The sequence below is a fragment of the Rhipicephalus sanguineus genome, chromosome 7 (genome assembly GCF_013339695.2).
Source record: "Rhipicephalus sanguineus isolate Rsan-2018 chromosome 7, BIME_Rsan_1.4, whole genome shotgun sequence".
Lineage (NCBI taxonomy): Eukaryota > Metazoa > Arthropoda > Arachnida > Ixodida > Ixodidae > Rhipicephalus > Rhipicephalus sanguineus.
In genome coordinates, this window is record NC_051182.1 from 9,293,870 (window position 1) to 9,316,813 (window position 22,944).

Below are 22,944 nucleotides of genomic sequence, written 5' to 3' on the forward strand. Positions count from 1 at the left end.
AATGCGTTATACCACGCTTCCAAAAGTAAATGCGAAATTCCAACAAATGTTGTTATCATGCATAACCTTTATTGTAGCAATTCCAAACAATATGTTGGCCACTTGACATAGGCTGGAGCAATGGAATTGCTGACTTTGTTCAAGAACCTGCACGCAAAAGGCACAGTAAAGTACAACGTGTCTCAATCAATCAGACCTGTATCAGCACAACAAAAATCGGAAGGCTGTCTTGGCAAACACACGAGCACAGCAGCAATACTTTGCTAAATCATCGAACATTTGTAAACGCCAATAGGAGCAGTTCAATGGCTTATTTTGTCTCAATGAAGTAAATTTAGATATGTTAAAGAATCTTGGGTAGGCAAAATTTAGAGTTCCTCTACAATGGTGTGTGTCAATAATATCGTGGTTTTGGGAATACCTGGAATTCTAATTTCAGCCTGCACACAAAAGGCACGATGAGCCAGGAACATGTTTCAGTCAAGCATGCACCTACACCAGCATAACAAAGAAACAAATAAAACGAAACAAGAGGCTAGTTTGGTTAAACAACAACAAACACCGTAGCGCAGGGCGACATTGGTTTAGGGAAAAATTCGCCCTAGTTGGTAGCACATGCAAAGAATTTTTTCGCATAACCAACACAAGAACAAAAATGGAGACACAACATGTGCACTAACTTTCAGTAGAATGGTTTATTGCACACGAGGCAAACGGTTGCACAATGCCGGGGCACTCACACTGCACCAAGACGCAATGCACCGAGATTTGTCTTTTTCCATTTCATTTTTAGATATACATAACACTCATAAACTCACAGACTACTGCACATTCCAGAAAGTCTATTCTTTATCTGACAAGGACAGGGACAGAGTACTAACACAAGTGGTACGGATATTTGCGATTTTGGCAGCTTATAGTATTATCAATCTCGTTAGTTAAGCTCTATTGGTTGATAAAACCTTTGAGTTCTGCTAGAAAGGTTCACACCCACACGCTCTACAGGACAATGCAAGCCACCCATCATTGGCTTTATTTACAAGATTACAATGCTCTATTAACCTATCATTCATGCAGCTGCTTGTTTACACGACATACTGCTTACTGCAGGAAAGAGGTATCTGATAAGCGACAGTTTCTCCACATTCCACAAACCGCATTCTATGTCGTTTCTGGCAAGCAGTTGTCTTCTTCGATGCTTGGCTGCTAATTCTGCAAATCGATTTCAGCTTTCATGGAGCGTAAAAACTATTTGTACATTAGCAAGTGACATCAACCTTATGATGTAGTGCAAGATTTCGTGCAAGTGTGGCACAACAGCTATTCCTTTTTGAGCAACATCACTGTTGGAATGGCAGACTAGAGCAATGGAGTGGTACTTCCTAATCGGGACCTCTGCGACTAACACCTTTGTTTGAGTGACGTGTTGTGTGTGAATCTTTCCAATGTGCTATGTGTTCCGTTGTGTTGTTGCGCTATTCAAGTACAGAATAAAAAGGTTGGCATCACGTGCTAATGTGCAAGTAGTTTTTCAGCTCGATGCAAGCTGAAATCGATTTGCAGAATCAGCACTCAAGCACCAAAGACGACGACTGCCTGCAAGAAACAACATAGGACACAGTTTCTGGAATGCAGAGAAGCTGTCATTTATCAGATACCTCTTTCATGCGGTAAGCAGTATGCCGGGAAATGGGCCACTGCAGGAATGATAGGTTAAGAGAGCATTTTTAAAAGAGGCGAGCGAATGTTGGGTGAGTTAGTGTCTCGACATAGTAAATACCATCGTAAGTAGCGCAACTAGACAGGACAACAGTGTTCGTCTGTTCCTTTCTGTTGTCCTGCCTAGTTGCGGTACATACAATGGCATTTATAAGACAGCATTGTAATCTTGTAAACACGATGGATGTCTGGCGTTACAGTGTAGAGCATGTGAGTGGGAACCTTTCTTTCAGAACACAAATGTTTTATCAGCTAATAGAGTTGAACTAACGAAGTTGATAATAGAAGCTGCAAAAATTGCAATAGGGGGTATCAATTTTGTTAGCACTCCTCGACTGTCCTTCTCGAATGAAGCACTGACTTTCTTGAACATGGAGTAGTTCGCGAAGTGATCAGTATGCCGTATATTTTGCTAAAATAAAGCGGAAGAAGACATCTCTCTGCATGGCACCTTGGTTAAGCTTGAGGGCACCACCCCATTGTCTACAAGTGCCTCGTGTGCAATAAACCATTTTTTTTAAAGTTAGTGCACAGATTGTCCCTTTTCGGCTTTGTGTTGCTTATGTGCTAAAAATTTTTACCAAGTGTGTTGAGGTCACTTATGAGTACAGAAAACAAGATACTTTAGAAATTTCAACCACAGATACACACAAGCACAACAGCAAAACCTAGTTAACAGTACAAAGTAACAGCCAAAGGAAAGTGCAGCTGAACAGTTGATATGTTTCAGAATCCCGGGTAAGCAAAATCAACGAGTTCCTCCACAACGGTGGCCATCATAATCGTGTCGTGGTTTTGGCAATACTCAGAACTTTATTTTCATCCTGCACGCAAATGGCACAATGAAGTCAGCCAAGCATGTGCGTGCAACAGCTTACCCTATGTCTTTCAAAAATTATGACAATTCGGAACATTTTCGAAGCATATGTTTTGACGCCTTCTGCACATCCTTCTAAGGCCTCACAGCAAAGTTACTTGAACACGGGCATGAGCTGGCGCTCTCATGTATAATTCGTTCAGGTGACCTGTCGGCGGGTTCAGGTGACGCACTTCCACATTCATCACCCTCAACACAGATTGTAACCAGGCAGGCATTATCTACGCTTTCAGTAGTTGAGTTTTGTGCTGAAAAGTTACTAGCTTTCATTATTTTGCATCGAGGCGGTCTGGCGAAAAAGCGGCTCAACTGCAGCATGAAGTCGGCGATGTTTTTGCCGACGCGATAGGGAGCCGATAGCTTTCTTTTTTCTTTCCATGGCAGACCCTTTCGCGCGGAAAGCTGAAAATGACACTTACGTCTGTTGGGTGTCTGGAAGACAATGAGGTCCTGGAGTTTTGACACGAAAAAATAGCAGGACGAACAAGAAGCACATTCCGAAAAGACGGAGAAAGGATATTCAACTTGAAACGCTTGAAACTATACCTGACTATACTGCGCAGTTATCGTCGGCGGCTTCGGTGGAAAGAGAGCGAGATAAGAGCGAGAGCGGCGAGAGCGCCAGAGCGGCGTCACGGGCGGCCAATGAGAGGGCACGACACGATGACGTAGAATGACGAAGTGTGTGGCGACCAATGGCGACCATGGGTGGCGACATGTCTCGACCATGGCCTCCGAGATGGGGGACGCGCCCGCTATCTCTGAGGCCATGTCTCGCCTCTCGACGGCGGGAGGGTGAGGAAAAGACGCTTTTCTTCCGCCCTCGCTAGGAGCGCGCCTCGACAAGCATGGTCTGCGCGCGAACGAACTGGAGATGACCACGGCCACCTGGATCGGGGCGCGCGGCGGTGTTACCGCCGCGCGCCCCGATCCAGGTGGCCGTGAGATGACGCTCGAAGGGTCCGGGGGCACTCTCGGTCCCCATACTGCCCATACATTGTATCACATTTTATTTCATCAATTAAGCGATGGTGATCGATGTTCGGCGAATGATTTTGTATCCTTCACGTGCATGGTGGGCTAAAAGATGGGAAAATTTGGTTTACCGATCTTCACATGTTAAAATAGGGAGAAATATAAACGCGCTACCCTTTCTTTTTATTGCGCATGCGGTTCAGGCGACCAATATTTGCGATTACGAACGTATACGAGCGACCGAAGTTCATATGTGCGCATTTTAATGGCAAAAGCTCTAGAAAAACAGGTTCACTAAACGTTTTAAAAAGACTTCTTGTAAAAAACGTTTTTTCAACGTCTTCTAAAAAACTTCTTGTGAAAAACGTTTATTCAACGTTGCATAATATACCTAGATGTCTGCATACCTTTTTAGTCGTTTCAAGAAGTTTTTTAGAGGTTTTGTGTTTCGTGGGGGTGTACCCGGCTTCAACTGACGACACCTGCAAAGGCGTCATCCGAGGCATCGACCTCGACCTCAACGATAACCAGCTCCGAGAACTGATCGCCACAAAACGCAACCCCAGTGCTCTGGAGGTGAAACGCATCAAGAACACCCCAGCCGTGACCATCCTATTCCAAGGAATGCAAGTTCCCAATTAGTGTACTGCGGGGCAAGCATAATTCGATGCACGCTTTTCCGCAGACACACGGAGGTTTGTTACAACTGCGGCAGCCTCGGCAATCGTGCAGACGTTTGTCCCAACCCCAACACAACGTGGTGTCGGACGTATGGGCTCAAAACCCCACCCGAGAACCACCAGTGTAAGCCCCACTGCACCCTTTGCGGCGGACCGCACCCCACCGCCGACAAGGACTGCAAGCGCAAGTTTCAAGTTCCGTACATCGTGCGACAACGACGGCGCCGACGTCGTCAACGTGGCCGTAGCCGCTCCCGGGGACCGAGCGGAGCCAGCTCTCGCAACTCCAACGCCACCTCGAGCACCTCCGCGGCATCAAGGAGAAGCCGCTCCGTCACACCGGCAGCGAGACGTCGCAGCGCCCTCCACAGCCGCTCCCACTCCAGGGGACGCTCCCCCTCCCGCCAGGCCGGGCTGACATGGGCGGATCGAGTCCAGGGGAAGCAACAATCGCAACGGAGCCCACCAGGGGCGTAGCCAAGGGGGGGGGGGGTTGGGGGGGTTCAACCCCCCCCGAAAATTTTCAATTTTGCTTGCGCATATATACACGCACACATACAAACGCACGCACGAACATACATAAAGTATGGTTGAACCCCTCCGAAAAAATATTCTGGCTACGCCCCTGGAACCCACCACCAACTAAACAGGTAACGCGGCCTTCATTGCCAGAGCATGAAAGCGAGATAGTCACAACCCTACGCCAAGAACTAGCAGGCCTTCGGGCCACCATGCAATAGCTCACCACGCAACTAAATGATGCGAGGCAACAGATACAAACTCTCACAGCCGCTAAACCTCTACCCTCGCCCTCGGTAGACGTTAGCAAACCTAAGCGCAGAGCCCCCTCACTCTCAGAAACGGTCAGTGGTGACAGCGACACATCACAAGACACTCTAAACGAAAGCCTACGTCTCACACGAGAAAACAACGAAAGTGTCCACACCTTCTCACGCCGGGTAGAAGAACTAGAGCAAAAAGCCACCATAAAAGCTAAACACAAAGCGAAACAAGCACTTCCCACGGATCCAACGGCACACCTGCCTGGGCCAGCTAATCTAATCTAATCACCATGGCTTCCACAACCCAAGACACCCTAGAAATTTGGCAGTGGAATTGCGCTAGCTACGCGAAACGCAAAACCCCACTGCAGTAGTACATTAAAGCGCAACCCAAAAAGCCTCACGTAATACTACTGCAGGAAACCTTATGTGACAAGCTCACACTATCGGGTAACGCCCCATCTCACAACGATGGGAGACCAAGAGAGGTATAGCCACACTCATCAGTAAGAAATTCGCTTTCATTGAACACGACGTGTTACCCAGCCGCAGCCGCCTAGAGGCGATACTCATCGAACTCATACCAAACCGATTATTAAGACAAAGCGTTTTCGTTCTCAACGTTTGCAGCTCCCCGTCGGAGTATCAACAGTCCTTCCACGCGCTCTTAACAAAAGCCACAACCCTCACCCGAAACTCTCCGCTCATCATAGCAGGAGACTTCAACGCCCCCCAACCGTCATGGGGTTACCTCCAGGCAACGGCCAAGGGCACTAACCTCACGCGAGCAATAGACGACCTGTCCCTCACACTAATTACAGATCACCGATTCCCTACGAGACTAGGCACGTCGGTACGCCGCGACACTACACCTGACTTAGTATTCACCCGTAACGTCACAGGCCATACCTGGACCAATACGCAGGAGAACCTGGGCAGCGATCACTTCATCATACGCACCGAACTACCCAACGCAAGAGCCCCACCTCCGTACATTCATGCTAACGGACTGGGATCCCTTCCGCACCCTCCGCAAAAACAACACAACCGGATACAACACATTCACCGAACTATTGTCCTCACTCCAGGAAGACGTAGCCAAAACAACGAAAACCATACAAATAGAGCTCGACGTCCCGAGAATGGACCCACACCTCGCACACATGCTCGAGGCAAAAGCATCATTACTTGCACGCTGGAAAACACAACGACTCAACAGACGCTTACGCAAACGCATAGCAATACTAAACCGAGACATCACCCAATACTGCACGGAGCTCACACGACTCCAATGGCACGAACTCTGCTCGGCGGTCGACGGCCGCATGCGAACGGGAGGTAAATGGAACCTCCTAAAACACATGCTCGACGACCGCCAAACAAAAGACAACCAGAGTCATGCCATAGACCGTCTCCTTCACTCGCACAAAAAGACGGGAGGAACGGAGACAACCTTCCTTGAGGAAATCGCCAAACGACACCTTCCCATACACACTGCACACCCCACCGCCTACCCCCAAATAGGATGTGTAACAATACCCGAACTCGATGACCCCTTCACGGAGTCTGAAATTCGGGAAGCCTTGCGCAACCTCAACAGTAGATCGGCCCCTGGTCCCGACAGGGTAACCAACCGCCTGTTGCGAAACTTAAATGACCAAGCCATCACACTGCTCACGAAAGATATAAACCACATGTGGGAAACCGGCCACGTGCCTGAACAATGGTGCACGGCCACGGTGGTCTTCCTCCCAAAGCCTGGCAAACCACTCAACTTTGACAATACACGCCCCATCTCCCTAACCTCATGTATAGGTAAAGCAGCTGAACATGCTATCCTTAATCGCGTATCGCGCTACATAGAGGACCACGAACTCTCTCCATTCAACATGGTAGGTTCCGACCACACCTCTCAACACAAGACGTCATGTTACTGCTAAAGAAGCACATCTTCGACTCAAAAACGAGAGATGTCCGCGGCATCCTCGCCCTAGACCTCACCAAAGCATTCGACACCGTTTCCCACCGCTTCATACTGGAATCCATCGCCAGCCTAGGCCTCGGTAAAAGATTCCAGGCATACATTCGTTCTTTGCTGCAAGACAGGAAAGCTCAACTACGAGTATCGCAACTCATATCCGACACATACACATTAGGTCCCAACGGGACCCCACAAGGGGCAGTCATTTCTCCCCTCCTTTTCAACATAGTAATGAAGGGACTGTCCGACAAACTCCGCGACATCCCCAACATAAACCATGCTCTTTACGCGGACGACATCACCATCAGGTGCCCGGGAGGTTCCCTGGCGGAAGTAGAGCAAGCCCTTCAAACCGCTCTCGATATCACAGAAGCCTACCTACAAAACACCGGACTGCGACTGTCACCCACGAAATCCGAATTGCTACTGTACCAGGGCTGGGCAGTATCGCGATACAAGAGTATCGCGATAGTATTTCAGAGATACTTTTGAGTATCTGTATTTCTGTATCGAGATACATTTGAAAAATGTATTTGTATCTCAGTAGTGAAATACATTTACGATGTATCGCCTGTATCGCGATACTATGCTGGACACGGGTATCTCGTTACATTGTTTTTTTTTTTTGTCGGAAATTAGTTGAGGCGTGTTTCCAATGGGGGAATGGCGTTTTTTTTTCTTTTTTGTGCCAAGACAAGCAAAGACGCGCCACCGGTCGCCGACAGATAGGGCGGCGATGGTTTCCGCTCATGCACAGAATGGTCCATGTGGTAAAGTGCGCGAAGCCGCAGACGGCAGAATCGCGGGGGCAGTGTTGTCGGCATCTGCCGACGAAAGTCGCTGTCTCTCAAGGTCAGTGCAGCACGCCTAATTTTTTTTCGGGTGGCAAACCATTACTTCGCGACCCCCCGCGCGGATACCGCCTTGGAACAGGCTTTGCAATGCTTCGCGTGCGTTCAATTCTCAAAGCGGCGGCACTTCCAAAAGCAGTTCCAGTAGTCGCGGCGGAAGTGACTAGAAGATGGCTATCTTTGACGCGCTTTCAGCCACCTCTCCAATGTCAAGGTGCGTTCCTAATTGATTACATGCGTGAAACGGTCTTTTGTGGTAGCAGGCTCCCCCACCGCCGGAGCCGACTTCGCCTGTTGCGGCTTTCTGAAATAGGTGCTGGTAGCGTCGGTGGTGGTGGTGAAAGCTTCATTGAAGCCGACAGGGACAGACGGCTGAGGATTCCGAAAATGGGGACAGACTTCGGATTCTCAACGGTCAGAACAACCCAAGTGAGGGCGGAAGTGTTTCGGTATCTAGATGACCCGAGAAGAGATATCGCCACGCTGCAGGGCAATCCGGCTATGAAGGCGATATTTATTCACTGTAACATGAATTTGTGCTCGCCTTCAGAGGTAGACAGACTTTTTTTCTTTCGTGAGTCTTGTGCTGAGGCTGAACCGACGCTGTTAGAAGACAGCCTATTTGAGACGCTCACACAGCAACCTTCTCAGTAAAGCAGATCTTATGTGCGAAGTAAATGCATACTTTTTCTCAATTCACTGGTTTTCATTAGTGATTCGAGTGATTTGCTTAAAGTGTGCTATTTCTAGCAAAGCTTAGTTTGTTCGCTAAGTATGTCGATTTCGGTGTCCAATCCTTGTTACTGTTGCTGTGAAATAGTGTATTTTTATTGCAATTGATACTTGTAATTATGTCTTTATTGCTAATTATGTACTTTGTCCACCCCCTCCCCTTCAATGTCTTAATGGCGCTGAGGGTACTGTAATAAATGAATAAATGAACTGAACGTTTCGGTGCGCTGTAACTTTAATTACAACATTATGCTGCACTAATAAGTGTCTTTGCGTAGTATAAGCATCCTTCAAATAAAAAAAAGTATTCCAGTACCTGTATCGCTGTAACTGTATTCCGGAATACTTTTTTCGTCTTATTGCAAAAGTATCTTTGAAATATCCCGTTACGTTAAAAGCAAATGTATCTCAGTATCTGTATTTTAGGCTTCCAGTTCATGTATTTCAATATCTGTATTCCGGAATACTTTTCTGGGTATCTCTGCCCAGCCCTGTACTGTACCGGCCATCTCGCCAAGGCGTTCGTAATCTAACCCCTTTACACGAGCTTCCCATAGCACTGCAAGCCAAAGACGGGCCATGCACGTACAATAACACATATCACAACTAAAACGGAAAACATGCTCCGACTGATCCAGCGAGTCTCGGGTCGCAGGCAAGGCCTCGGTGAGGCCAACCTCCTGCGCATATACCACGCGTTCTTAATGAGGCACATCAATTGCGTCGCCTCTGCCCACAACTGGATAAAAGTGGAAAAGACTAAGCTGAACACACTCATGTGCAAAAGCATTAAACAAGTCCTCGGCCTACCCCAAAACACGAGTACCTCCCGTCTCGACCAACTAGGTATGTACAACGACATTGATGAAGTGATCGAGGCCCAGACCACAGACCAAGTGGTCCGCCTCTCCTCCTCTAAGGCAGGCCGTCGACTACTAAACGAAGCCGGCATGTCCTCACAGCCCTAGCTTGAACGCGCAGTAACCCTCCCGAGAGATGTCCGAGAAACCTACATGGTAGCCCCATTCCCGCGAAACGTCCACCCACACCACAATAAGGCAGACGCCTGGGCCGCGCTCGCGCTATCCTCGACCGTGCCGCCGCGAATCGCGGCTCTACCCTATTCGTCGATGCGGCGCAATACGGCAACTCCTCCACCTTTGCACTCGCAGTAGTAGATGGCGATGGAGCCCTACGCTCAGCCGCCTCGGTTAGGCTAGCAACGAGCGCCATAGCCGAGCAGGTCGCCATAGCTTTAGCGATGACCGACCCCTCGCACACTAGCGTCTTCACAGACTCTCGCGCCGCCATTCGGGCTTACGAAACCGGTAACATCGCGCGTGAAGCAGCCCACATCTTACAAACACGAAAGCACACGGGCTCGCACTGCCTCTCTTGGTTACCTGCTCACATGGGCAAAGACGTCCACTCGCAACAACCCAACCTCAACGAAACGGCTCATGACCGAGCGCGAGAGCTCACCCGCCGCGACGATCAATCAGCCACCGAAGAGTTGGGCCCAGACATACAGTTTAACGACCCCTTACTAACCTTCCACGAAATCATCTCTCACAACCGCAACAACAGACGCCAATACCCATTACCACACACAAAGCTCGAACGCGCGCAAGCGGTAGCCTTTCACATGCTACAAACAAGATCGTACCTGTCACGGGGCCGACTGAGCCATTACAACACAGACATCACTCCCCAATGCCCAGATTGCAGAGAACTCTATTGTTCACTCTCGCACATGCTATGGCAATGTCCCGCGTTACCTCAGGGACCTCTCACCACTGAGTCCGACTGGGAAGAGGCACTCAGGAGCTCCGAGCTCCACCAACAACTCAAGGCAGTCCAGAGGGCCCAAGAACTAGCGGAACGCCATCACGTTCCCGCCCCGACTCTGGCGTCGCCTACAGTAGCGGCTGCTAGCGTATCCCCCCTGGATCCCCCGGCGGCTTAAACACCTCAGGACCGATGAATAAAAGTTCTTGACTGACTGACTGACTGACTGACTAGAGGTTTGTGCAAAGAAACCTGACTGCAAATGTAATTCAGCTGAAATTTGCAGGGCTTTGGCAGCTTCAAAATGTGTTCATTCCTCAATGGCCAAGAGGAACACCTCAGTTCATTTTAACTCCAGCTACATAAGCGAGAACAACAACATAGCCCCGCAGGGGCGTCTGCTACAGCAGGCGTATGGTGCGTAGCGACACCACGGACCCGAGCTACCCGCAAGGGGTATTTTGAGCTATCAAGGTAATGGTGCTTGGCGCCACCACGGACCCTTAGCCCCCACACTGACGCTGTTATTCGTACCGTGGCCACAGATTGCAAGGTGGAGGGTTAGAAACCGCGAACGGAGGCGGTTGGGGCCTTGGTCAAGCCCCGGCCGATGGGCTCCCACCTGAGTATCAGGTTGGAAGCTCCGGGACCTTGCTGAGATTATGAGGGTGAACCTCAGTCGACATATCCGGAACCCTCTGTTTATACATAACGCATGGCATCTGTTCACTCTAAGAAAATGATCGGCCTCGGAAAAGAAGCCGCACCGAAGTTCTAAGGAAAGAAAAGTTTCTCGAAACCTTCCCAAAGTTTCTAGTTGTTCACTCAACTGACGACAAAGAATCAATGACATCGAAATCGGTCTTCAAGATCGCGAAGTCCCTCAAGAGGGCTATTGCCACAGACTACAAGGTGAAGAATCTTAGATCAGGAGACCTCTTGATCAAAGTACAGACAAAGAACAAAGTGAAGCTCTCCAGAAGCACAAAGAAATCGCCGAACAAACAGTCACTATCACGTCGCATCGCAGCTTCAATAGTGTGCAAGGGGTGATCTCTGAAAAACAGTTGAATGATACAGACACAGATATCCTGAAAAACCTGCGAAACCAAGGGGTCAGCGCTGTCCGAAGGATCACTATCCGAAGAGCCAACGAGGAGATAAAGACCAAACACATAGTGATCACGTTTGACCACCACAATCTACCAGAAAGGGTAAATGTAGCATACTTAAGGTGTCCTGTCAGAGCATATGTCCCCAATCCAAGGCGATGTTTTCAATGTCAACGGTACAGACATGGTTCGCAGTCCTGACGAGGAACGATCACTTGTGCAAAATGTGGAGAGAAGAATCAGGCGTCAGAGGAACGCTACACAGCAGTCACGAAATGTCCTAACTGCAGTAGACCTCACCAAGCGTACTCAAGATCGTGCGACACCTTTAAGAAAGAAAAATAATCATGCATTTGAAAGTGAAGTAAAATCTCACATATCCCGAGCACGCCGAAAGCACGCGATGTTTTCAGGCTCGCGCTATGCCGATGCAGTTGGCGGGCGGCAGAGCGGCGTCTGGTATCTACAGGCTGCCAGTAGTACAGCTTTGCTGATCTGGCAGTGCCTTCTCCCCCCCATGAGGCGCCATCAGGCGCTCAAAAGGCCTCTCTGCTTTTGAAGCAAGGCCCACCTTACCAACCAAGACACCGCAAGTGGGTTCTGTCGCGGAATTCGCTGCGACATGCTCTCTCCCTACGGTACCCCTACCTACGGATAAAGCACCGCCAAAAAACGCTGCGCCTTCAGGCAAGCAGCTTGAACGTGTACCTTCAGTGTCCAAGCTTTCCGATGAAGCAATGGACACAACGCCTACTACATCGGGGACACCTGCCCCGAAACAACCTGGTTTGCCTCTTGGCCGAGGTAAATCAGGTCGCCAGCCAATCGCTGCCCGTGGAAAAGGGACATTACTAGATATGTCTTTCAGCTCTATTCTTATAGCAACAAAAGAACAAGACGTAAATTTTATGTCACCTACTCCACATTGCAGTGTAAAACAAAACAAAACAATGCTACATCACAAGAAATCCGGCTACAAACTGTTTTAGAAATCGTTGCAGTTAGTGTAGTGTCATTTAAAACCTTAACCATTTGCTCCATATACCTTCCTCCCCATACACAGATAACCGTTAGAGACATGGAGGAACTCGTGGAACAACTCCCGAAAACTTTTATCTTGGCCAGCGACTTTAATGCACACAGTTCGATGTGGGGAAGCATGACAACAGACACCAGGGGACAAATTATCGAAGACTTCATTCTGACAAACCACATTTGCATCCTCAACACAAATTCCCCAACTTACTGTACACCAAGCACAGGAAAAATGAGTTGTCTTGATTTAGCTTTCTGCTCCGCGGATCTCTATGTTCACCTAAATTGGGAAGTGCACGATAATCCATACGAGAGCGATCACCTGCCATACCTTATACATCTGACCAAACCAACTCCAGCACCCACCAAACCAAAGCGGGTGGAAACTACACCTAGCAAACTGGACCCTCTATACCGGTTATGCGTCTCTAGAAAAAGAATACGACCAGTGTCTGAGCGTAGACGAAATAAACGAAAAATTTACTACATGACTCCTTGCAGCGGCATCCAAGTCAATACCACAAACACTGATACTAGCGCGAGAACATCGGAAACCATGGTGGACAGAAGAGTGCCGTGCAGCGAAAAAGAAACAAAACAAAGCTTGGGGCGTTTTCAGGAGATATCCGACGTATGAAAATCTTGTAAACTTCAAACAAGCCCGATCCCAGGCACGCTACATCCGCAAACAAGCAGAAAAGGTGTCTTGGCAAAAGTATGTATCCACTATAAATAGCTTGTCACCAAGCAAAAAAGTATGGGAGGGTGTCCGGAAAATGAACGGGGATTACGCAGCCTATACCATGCCTTTGCTGACCCCTCCTGGTGTTCAAACCACGATCCAAGATCAAGCAGACATTTTAGAAGAATATTTTGCCCAGATATCAAGCTCATCAAACTACAAACCGACTTTCCAGTCATACAAAAAGAAAATAGAGAAACAGAAGCTTCCTAGCAAAGGTGGTACGAAGGAAGAATATAACAACCTATTTACTATCGATGAACTGCAAAACGCACTTAGAATGCGAAAGCAAACCGCCCCAGGTCTTCATAACATTCACTACGCTATGGTCCAGCACCTATCTGAAAGCGCAGCGTACGCGTTACTTAAGTTCTTTAACAAGGTGTGGGTTACGGGCAAAATGTCCCTAGCATGGACGAAGGCTGTTGTCATACCTTTCTTGAAAACGGGGAAACCACATGCTCTGCCTATAGCTCTAACAAGCTGCCTAGCAAAATCATTCTAAAGCATAGTAAATGTCAGGCTCATGCTCATTCTCGAACACCGTAATCTACTAGATATTAACCAGTGCGGTTTTAGACAAACACGATCAACATTAGATCACCTTGTCCGGTTAGAACACACAATACGAGAGACATTTATACATAAGGGTGCCTAGCAGTCTTCTTTGACTTAGAAAAAGCTTATGACACTACCTGGAGGTTCGGAATTTTACATGGCTTGGCCGATATGGGAATAAGAGGCAGAATGCTAAGCTGCTTATCGGACTTTCTCACATGTTATGTTTTGCCGCTCATAAGTCGATCGTGCAGAAGGGACGGCGCGGCACTGTACGTTATACAAAGCTTCTTTCTCAGCTCTCTCTCTGCATGGTCTTTGACTCTGCAGTTATCAAAAAAAAGCAACGGCTTCCTTTGAGCAGCTTGTCTCCGCCGCTGGGCCCCAGGGGCTGCGGTTACGCGACCGTCTCTGTTTCCCAGAGGCCGCCTCGGGGAGGAGCGGCCCGAACGCGTGGGAAGAGAAATCTCCTGCTCCCCGCCGTCGCTCGAGGGGACAATGCGCTCTGCCCACCATTACTTTAATGAACGCTCGCCGACTGTAATGCAGGGTCGAGTCGCAACAATTCACGGTCCGAATGCGGGAGAGGCGAGGACACGCAAACGCCTTTTGTTTCCCGGAACCGTTTTTACGACCGGCACCGCGGGTTCGACTCGATCAGCGTAGGAGATGGCGCGAATGCCTCAGGGCTACGATACCGACATATTTCGACCGTGAGAATCCCTGAAAGCGTGAGATGAGGAGAGGGAGAGCCATGATGGAAAAGAGTGCCAAAACGCCTGTCTACACTCTAAAGACACTGCTGTCGAGATTAGAGACAGCCCAGTAGGGAGTGGCTTAATCTGAGGGTAAACAGATGGGATAAGGGAATGTTGAGGTAGACCACGAGTGGCCACCTCCCATTTTCTTTGTTTACCGCAAGGTACTAAAGACTGGACGAAATTCGTTTCCCTTCAGTTTAGACTGAAATCACTTAACTGATCGATCAGTAAGACTCCGTACGATGCAACTTTTGTCTGGGCCGTAACCACTTGGTGGTCGAACAGTGAGACGCGGTTCTTCGTATGTAGTAACAGTGTTCTAGGCTCTAACTTAAGAAAAGTTAAGTAGAAGAGTAAGACGCTGTTGATGCCTGTGTTTGATGATATCATCAGTGTGCTTCGGCAAGCTGTACATATGACTGTAAGTATTTCGCTGCAATATACCTTCAAGTTTTTATTACCTCCAACCTGCCTCCTGCTTCATCGACGTCGATCATCTCCTTGACGGGATTTGAATCCACATCAAGGAGAAAACGAACAAGAAAAACATAACTTCACAGATCGCACTTTTCAGGTCCGCACTGGCACTAACCTCTCGCGTACTTTCACTCAAGAGAATGGGGTACCACAGGGCTGTATTTTAAGCACAACCCTCTTCATAGTGAAAATGAATTCCGTTGCAAAAGTAATACCCCGTTCCGTAGAGTATTCTATATATGTGGATGACCTACAAATTGCCTGTCGCTCTTCCAACATGAACACCTCCGAAAGACAGATCCAACAAACCATAAACAAACTGTCTGAATAGGCAGATAAAAATGGCTTCAGATTTTCAAACGAAAAAACGGCAACTGTACTGTTCTCATGCAAAAGAGGACTGCAACCTGACCCTAATTTACAACTAAACAAACAGAATCTGCACGTAAGAAAAGAACACAAGTTCCTTTGTCTAATATTTCATAAATCAATAAGTTTTATACCTCATATAAATGCACTGAAAGCAAAAGCAAATAAATCTCTTAACATCCTAACGATCCTATTTAAAAAGAGCTGTGGCTCGGATAGAACATGCATACTTCACCTGTATCGATCATTGGTACGCAGCAACCTTGATTATGATTGTGCCGTATACGGATCAGCGAGACCGTCATACCTGCGAAGACTGGATCTCATACATAACCATGCCCTCCGACTAGCCTCGGGAGCATACAGAACATCCCCAGTTGAAAGTGTATATATAGAACCATCCCTAGACGACAGACTGTACTTACTTATGGCAACATATGCACTAAAAATTCGCTCATTACCCTCACATCCATGTTTTGACATTGGTACGCAATGCAGAGAAAGAGTTCTCTGTACCAATAAACCCTCCGCTGTAAAACCGTTTTGCCTCAGATTAGAATAGATATGTCGGAAACTAAACACTCTACATGAGTATATGCATGTTTGGAAAAAACCCCAAGCAATACCACCATGGAAAAGTCTTCATGCTTTCTGGGACCTTACGCTAACGAAATTCAAGAAGAGTGAAACGCCGAGAGAACACTTGATCCAACAGTTCTACACTATACAAGAAACATACCGAGGTTTCACAGAATTTTATACCGACGGATCCAAAACACATGAACACGTCGGCTCTGGAGTTATTGGAGTAGAGTGGGAAAAGAGCATACACTTACCGAATCACGCTTCAATCTTCACTGCTGAACTCTTCGGGATATGCACAGCGGTAAAAAGAAGACAACAGCCATAGCACAGTAATATATAGCGACTCGTTGAGTGCACTCCAATCACTATCACACAAGAAAAGCTGGCTCACCAATGCAGGAGACACTGAGAATCATCACTGAGGCAAACGAAACCGCGAAAGCTATAAAACTGTGCTGGATCCCTAGTTATGTCGGTATAAGAGGAAATGAAAGGGCAGATAAGACTGCAAATATGGCAACAAAATTGCCCATAAAAAACCTATAAATGCCATCTACCGACTGTATAGCAGCATACCGACGAGCACTTAACAAACAATGGCAACTAAAGTGGGATAAAAACATAAATAACAAACTCCATGTTATCGAACCAATGACTGGAGAATGGAAGTCTTGTAGACACCAGGAACGTTTTATAGAGGTAGTTCTGTGCAGACTACGAATCAGACTACGAATCGGACACACATGACCCACAATTATAATCTACGTAAGGAGCAACAACCGACTTGTCAGAGCTGCGGAGAAATCCTGGCAGTAAATCATCTTTTGATCTCTTGTACAGAACTAGAGCACGAACGGAAACAGATTTTTCAACCTCTATACCATCAAACAACGCCATTCCATCCTGCCTTTTTTATAAGGGAGAAGCCTAAAATAGAACCTAAAAATGTCATCAGATTCCTCAAAGCTGTAAAGGTACTACAACTACTCTAAGACTCTCTGGCAAAGCTTTTAGAACCTGTTCTTATAACTTCCCATGTGCATTCAAAGACACTGTGCGTTTGGCGCAATATAGCCATGGTCGCTTTTGCGCCAGAAAACCCGACACAACCAACCAACAACAACATAGTGTAATACTCTGGGCAAGACCATGTTGTTGGCCCAAGGCATGGCCTTGGCTTTAACTAGGTGACACTCAGAACAATTAGCGACACAAGTTGTGATGTCTGCTTTCTTGGTTGCCAAGTTCATCAGCAAGCTATTTTATAGTATGTTTTCCAAAATCTACCATTTTATCCTGATTTAGGTGTGGTGTGACACTGCTTGAGGAATTTTAGCACTTTGTTTTTCACTACGTATGCTGTATGTTTTTCCATTGTTTATGTAGATGTAATGTGTGCCTTCACACTTTACAGTCACACCTTCATGGTGCGGGCTGCGGCAGCGTTGTACGCCATGCCCTAATAAGCATAAGCTCTTTGCATATAGCTTCTTCCCAATGACAACTGTCTGAACTTGTGGCATGTGGAGTTGAGAAGGGGGATTGGCATGCTAATGTTTTTGTCATAGATGAGGTACAAAATCAAATATCAGCCATACTTTACTAGCCCATTGAGCCAATTCTTTCCTTCAGCTGTGGTAGCTGTAATTAAAAAAATGTGGCGCAAATGTAGTGGGTAGGTCAATAATGGTCTTCTGCTATACTCGGCGACAACTTTTCTTGGCACCACTTTGGAAGCTACAGAGCCAAAGTGCCTGCATGCGCGCGCCAAGAAATAGTAGCTGTATTTATTTTCTGATTTGAACAGGTACCTAGCGCGAATAAATAAAGATTTCTTCATTATAAAAAGAGATTAGTATCGCAAGCCGTTTGTGAAAAAAAAAGTTATTGTAAACTTCAATTTTGTTTCTGTCTTTTTTATTCTTGGGGAGCACCACGTTTTCCTCACGCCTGCTCTCTCATTAAACATGGCGTCCGCGATACCGCTTGAACCGTGTGCGGCCGCAAACTCGCTGTCTCGTTCTCCGAAGAAGCTGTACACTAAATGTGACAGAAAGTGGCTATCAAAACAGACCAAGCAAGTTCTCTGCAACGTCTGCGCTGGAGTGAGGCGCCGTCAGCGCGGCTTGTCTGCAAATGCAGTGTGCCGGACTGTCGCCGAGTTCACCGGAGTGAGCGAGCGAACAGTTAAGCGTACCAAGGCTGAAGCTCTGTGGGCCCCACTTTCCTGCCCGAAGCACAAGAAATTGAATTCCTCGGGCCAAACTGAGAATTGCGCATCAACGGCAAGACGCGGCTGCACTGCGGCGCTAAGTGCACAGTTACTTCATGCGCAATGAAATACCTACGTCCGAGAAGATACGCAACCACGTGATCAGCGACCCTGACATGGACATGCCGACCATCAGCACTCGTACGATCCAAAGAATGCTGAACGACTTGGGGTTCGCCTTCCGAAAAAGAACAAGGAATTCTGCGTTGCTCGACAGAGACATCATTGCTTGGCGTCGCAAGTACCTCCGGACCATCCGAGAAATGCGGAGGCAGCGGCGGTAAGTTCTTGCGTTCTTTTTATTTCTGCAAACTTTCTGTTCACCACGCGTGATTGTTCGTAAAAAATTTGACGCGAATGGTGAGCATGCGTGTTTACCTACTGGTTAGCGAAAACGATAGGTGTGCTTTGCATTTGTGATCGCCAAACGTGTGCTATTGACGTGAGTGATCGAAAGCGCGCTGTTAAAGTGAACGTGCGTAGTGAAAGTGCGCTGTTAACAATAAGACTGCTTTCTCTTTTACAGGACTATCTACTACCTTGATGAGACTTGGGTAAACGCCGGGGAGAGTTTGGACAGACACCAGCGTGATGACTCGGCAAGATGCATTTCGCCAAGGGCTCTCAACTGGCCTCCGTGCATCGAGCGGTAAAGGAGGACACCTAATCGCTTTGCGTGCTGGAAGTGCACAAGGCTTTGTTGATGGAGCCGCCCTAATTTTCTGTGCCAAGAAGGGCGCTGGCGATTACCACACAGAAATGGATGCTTCGCGTTTCCAGAAATGGTTTTTTGAGCAGCTGCTACCGAACATCAAGCCACGCACTGTGATTGTGATGGATAATGCGTCATATCACAGTGCTCAGGTTGAGAAGCTACCAAGCTCATCATGAGCTTGGTAGCTCGTGATGAGCTTGATGGCTCGTGATTGTGACCCAAAAGAACTGGCTCCATGACTGCACTCACGTGATGAGGCTTGAGGATTAGGCATGGGAGCGTGATGGCATTATAGACAGTCTCATCATTTCTTTGTGCACAGACTCAAGTTCTTCAGATGAGTCGAGCAGCTCCAACATGAGTGGAATTGATGAACTGCCGTGATATCTCCATGTGTACCTTGCCAATGCTTCGAGCAAATGACTGCACATGTACCTAACCAGAAATTGTGATACTGTTTTTGAGGACTATCGGTCACTGCTGCTTCTTTACATTTTTATCGCTCATTCAATTCATTGTGATTTTATCTGCTGATCTCCTTTGTTGCACTTTTGCATGTTCTTGTTACGTTATCGTGATGTGATAATGACTGCTGGGATTTTGTGTGCCAAAACCACGTTGTGATTATGAGACATGCTGTGCTTGAGGTTCTACAGATTTTACCTCTGGGGGTTGTTGAATGTGCACCCAAATATAAGTAAACGGGCGTCTGGCATTTCCCGTTCATTGAAATGCGACACGCTCAAACATGAGCCTTTTGTGGCAGCAGTCAGGTACTGTAAGCACGGTACCGTCACGGTGGCTGGGATGTGATTATCCTGGTCGTGAATGTGAGCACTATATGCTGCATAGAATCACATTGCTTAGTTGAGATTTGAAATGTTCAAAATAAGGTTCCCTTTTCTTTTTGATCTCATGTCAATGGCGCTTGCTGCCTTGTGTCATTTCTGTCGCAATGGGACCTGAAATTCTGATACCACTTGTCATTTTTGTGTTTTATTTACTCATTTACTGAGTTATTTTACCCTGGCCTTCCTTGTTATCAATGTGTTCCTACTCTTGCGTGTTTAGATTTGTTTATTAGAAATGATTATTCTGCCGAGCAATACCTGCGACCATTGTGATAATTCTGGGGCATCAGTGGAGCATCTCCCTATACAATGCCCGAAATATGAAGAACAGCGTGTTCGACTTGGTGACGGACTCATGAGTGACGTGAACAGCGCGTGTAATACACAAGGACGAAGAACCGACGAGGACTCGCGCTGACTTCCAACTGAAATTTATTAACACAAGCATGGAAAAACGAGAACAAATAGGCACACGTGATCACCGCTCATTTGAATTGCGCATGACGGCAGACATGGAGAGGGAACCGAGAAACAAAAGAATAAGCAAAAACCACAAAACCGCGAAAAGACGTCCGGAGAAGCAACAGAAGTATGTCTAGGTTATCTGACCGGATGAACTTTGGTAATCTATTTCTTTTTCAATGAGGGCTATTGAAGGTTTGCTGATGCAATTGGCTTTAGCGATAGCTGCAGCTTCAATGATTATGCGCGTGCTATCCTGACGATGCCTAGCTAAAATCTGTATGTTATCAAATGCTGGAGCGCACCCGCATTGTGAACAGTGCATTGCAAGAAAACCTTCTGTCCCTCTGCGTACCTTTTGGTTATGCTCCTGCAAACGTACATTAAGGCACCTGCCCGTCTGGCCGATATAAGTCTGTCCGCATGAGAGTGGAATGCTATAAACAACGCTACTAGAGCAGTCAACGAATTTATTCTTGTGGTTCATTTTGCATGCGCTTTCATTCCGTTTTATAGGGTTGGTCCTGGCACTCAGCTCAGACAGCTTGTGCGGTGCCGAAAATACGACTGAGATGCCCGCCTTTTCACCTATCTTTTTTAGCTTGTGAGAAATGGCATGTTTATACGGGACAACCACCACCTTATTTCTCGCTGGTGCCTGAAGATCAGGAGACCTACTCAACTGCTTGAACCTTTCCCGCAGCTTATCAGCAACAGAGACGAGAAGGTGACGGGGATAGCCGGCTGCCTTCAATCTACCTATCTGCGAGAAGCTGTCGTGAATGGAGTGATGGCAGAACCTAACAAGGGTGTTGTGGAAGCATGCTTGAATAATTCCCCTCTTAACAAGTTTACTATGTGCCGAAGTGTACGGCAGGAGAGGTATTTTTGGCACGGGGCTCGTACTTCCAGCGCACATGCCAGTTAAACAAGCACAGTTTTAAGTCGAGATATTTGAGCACTCCCTCATCAGCGAGCTCATGTGTGATGACAAGCGGGTCAAGGCAATCCTAAAAAATTGACAAAGTGCCCCGACACAAGGACCCAAAAGTGGCATCGTTACACTCAAACAAGACAAGATAGTCGTCCACGAACCGGAAGCATTTTGCCACATAGGTTCCTTCCAATCTCGCTTCAATGTTCCTATCCACATGGGCTACAAAAAAGTCACTTAGTATGGGAGCGATGCACGAACCGATACATACACTGCTTTTCTGCAAATAAACACGCCCATTCCATTGAGCGAAGGGAGAGGAGAGGTACACTTTGAGTATATTAAGAAAGCCTGCTATTGTAACACCGTACTCGTTTTGGAAAGCAACGGCGCCGAAATCAAGGATTGCTTGTTCAATGACACTCATGAGAGCGCGATGGGGAATAGAATAATAAAGGTCCTTAACGTCGATGGACATACCCTTGTACGATAGAGTGTTATGCTCATTGAGGTACTGGATCACATCAGAAGAATTATTAACTATGAAAGGATCATTGACCTGTAACATTTTTAGGTGATATTGTAACCAACATGCGATAGACTTTTGCCACGTTCCTTTTTCAGAAATAATTACTCGAAAAGGCGTGCCACTCTTATGAGTTTTTGCAGCGAAGAACATGCGTAGGGCCAAGCTTTCATGCGTTTTTACGGACTGGGTTAGCGCATCCAGATTAAGCTTGGTTAACAGAGAAATAGCTGTTTTCTTGGCGTGTTTCAGCCTTTTCTCTGACTCAGCATTAAACACGGCGTCTGGCAGCTTCAGCTTTGCAAATGAACGATGCGTTGCGAGCAACAAGAAACCCACCTTCTTTGTCTGAGGCCAAGAGGAAAAGGTTGTTTCTGGTGAGGTAAGACAGAACGTTTCTTAGGGGGACACTTGCGTCACGCCAGGAATACCGACGAAGCACATCAACACCTTCTGACACAGAGGCAGACAGCGCTAGTCCTCGTCGGTTCTTCGTCCTTGTACATTACACGAGCTGTTCACGCCACTATGGAATACCAACTAGCCCGGTCACACACCTTGGACTCAAGAAACTTGACAAACGACCACTTCAATTTGCAAGGTTTGGACCTTGGCCAAATCCTGACAATCAAAGACTGGCTAAGAGTGGTCTTTGGGATTTTTAATTGATACAGACTTAATGAACTGCTTACGATTATCATGGTTCTTTACTTTCATAGCATTGTATTATTGAGAATACTTCCCAGTCATGTCATGTCCTTGTATGGGAGACTGGCTGTGTGGACTGCATCCGAGGTGTTATGTGTGCGCGCTCTTGTGCGAGATGGGGCTCGAAAGATGGCGTCAGGCCACAACCATTGTGCGAGCCGAGCCGGCCGGTGGCCGGAGCTGTAATGTGACACCGAAGTGCACCCCCTGTGGTGAGCGCGGGTGTGTGACTGTGCGCGGGCCCCGGGAGAAGGCAGAAGATGGACGGCTGTGCAACTGGAGAGACGCCGTATTCTTGTCTCTCCAGCAGTTTTCTTTACTTTATCTAAATAAACGTTGTTCTGTTAAAGTAACAGTTGTTTTTGCCAGTCTTTCCCTCACGTCTCCCGAATCATCGTTTGCATCTAACAGTTAAGAAGTGGGATAGCGTACGCCCAGAAGTCAACCATCGA

The 22,944-nt window shown here is 47.3% G+C and overlaps 1 long non-coding RNA gene across 1 annotated transcript; it reads right to left on the reverse strand.

Annotated features, from left to right (window-relative positions):
* Positions 1-47: 47 nt before the first annotated feature.
* LOC125759184 (uncharacterized) lies at positions 48-3,103 on the reverse strand. Its single transcript, XR_007416710.1, has 2 exons — positions 3,016-3,103; positions 48-147 (listed from the first exon to the last, which is right to left on the reverse strand). It is a non-coding gene; the product is annotated as an uncharacterized LOC125759184 (long non-coding RNA).
* Between the last annotated feature and the right edge of the window lie 19,841 nt (positions 3,104-22,944).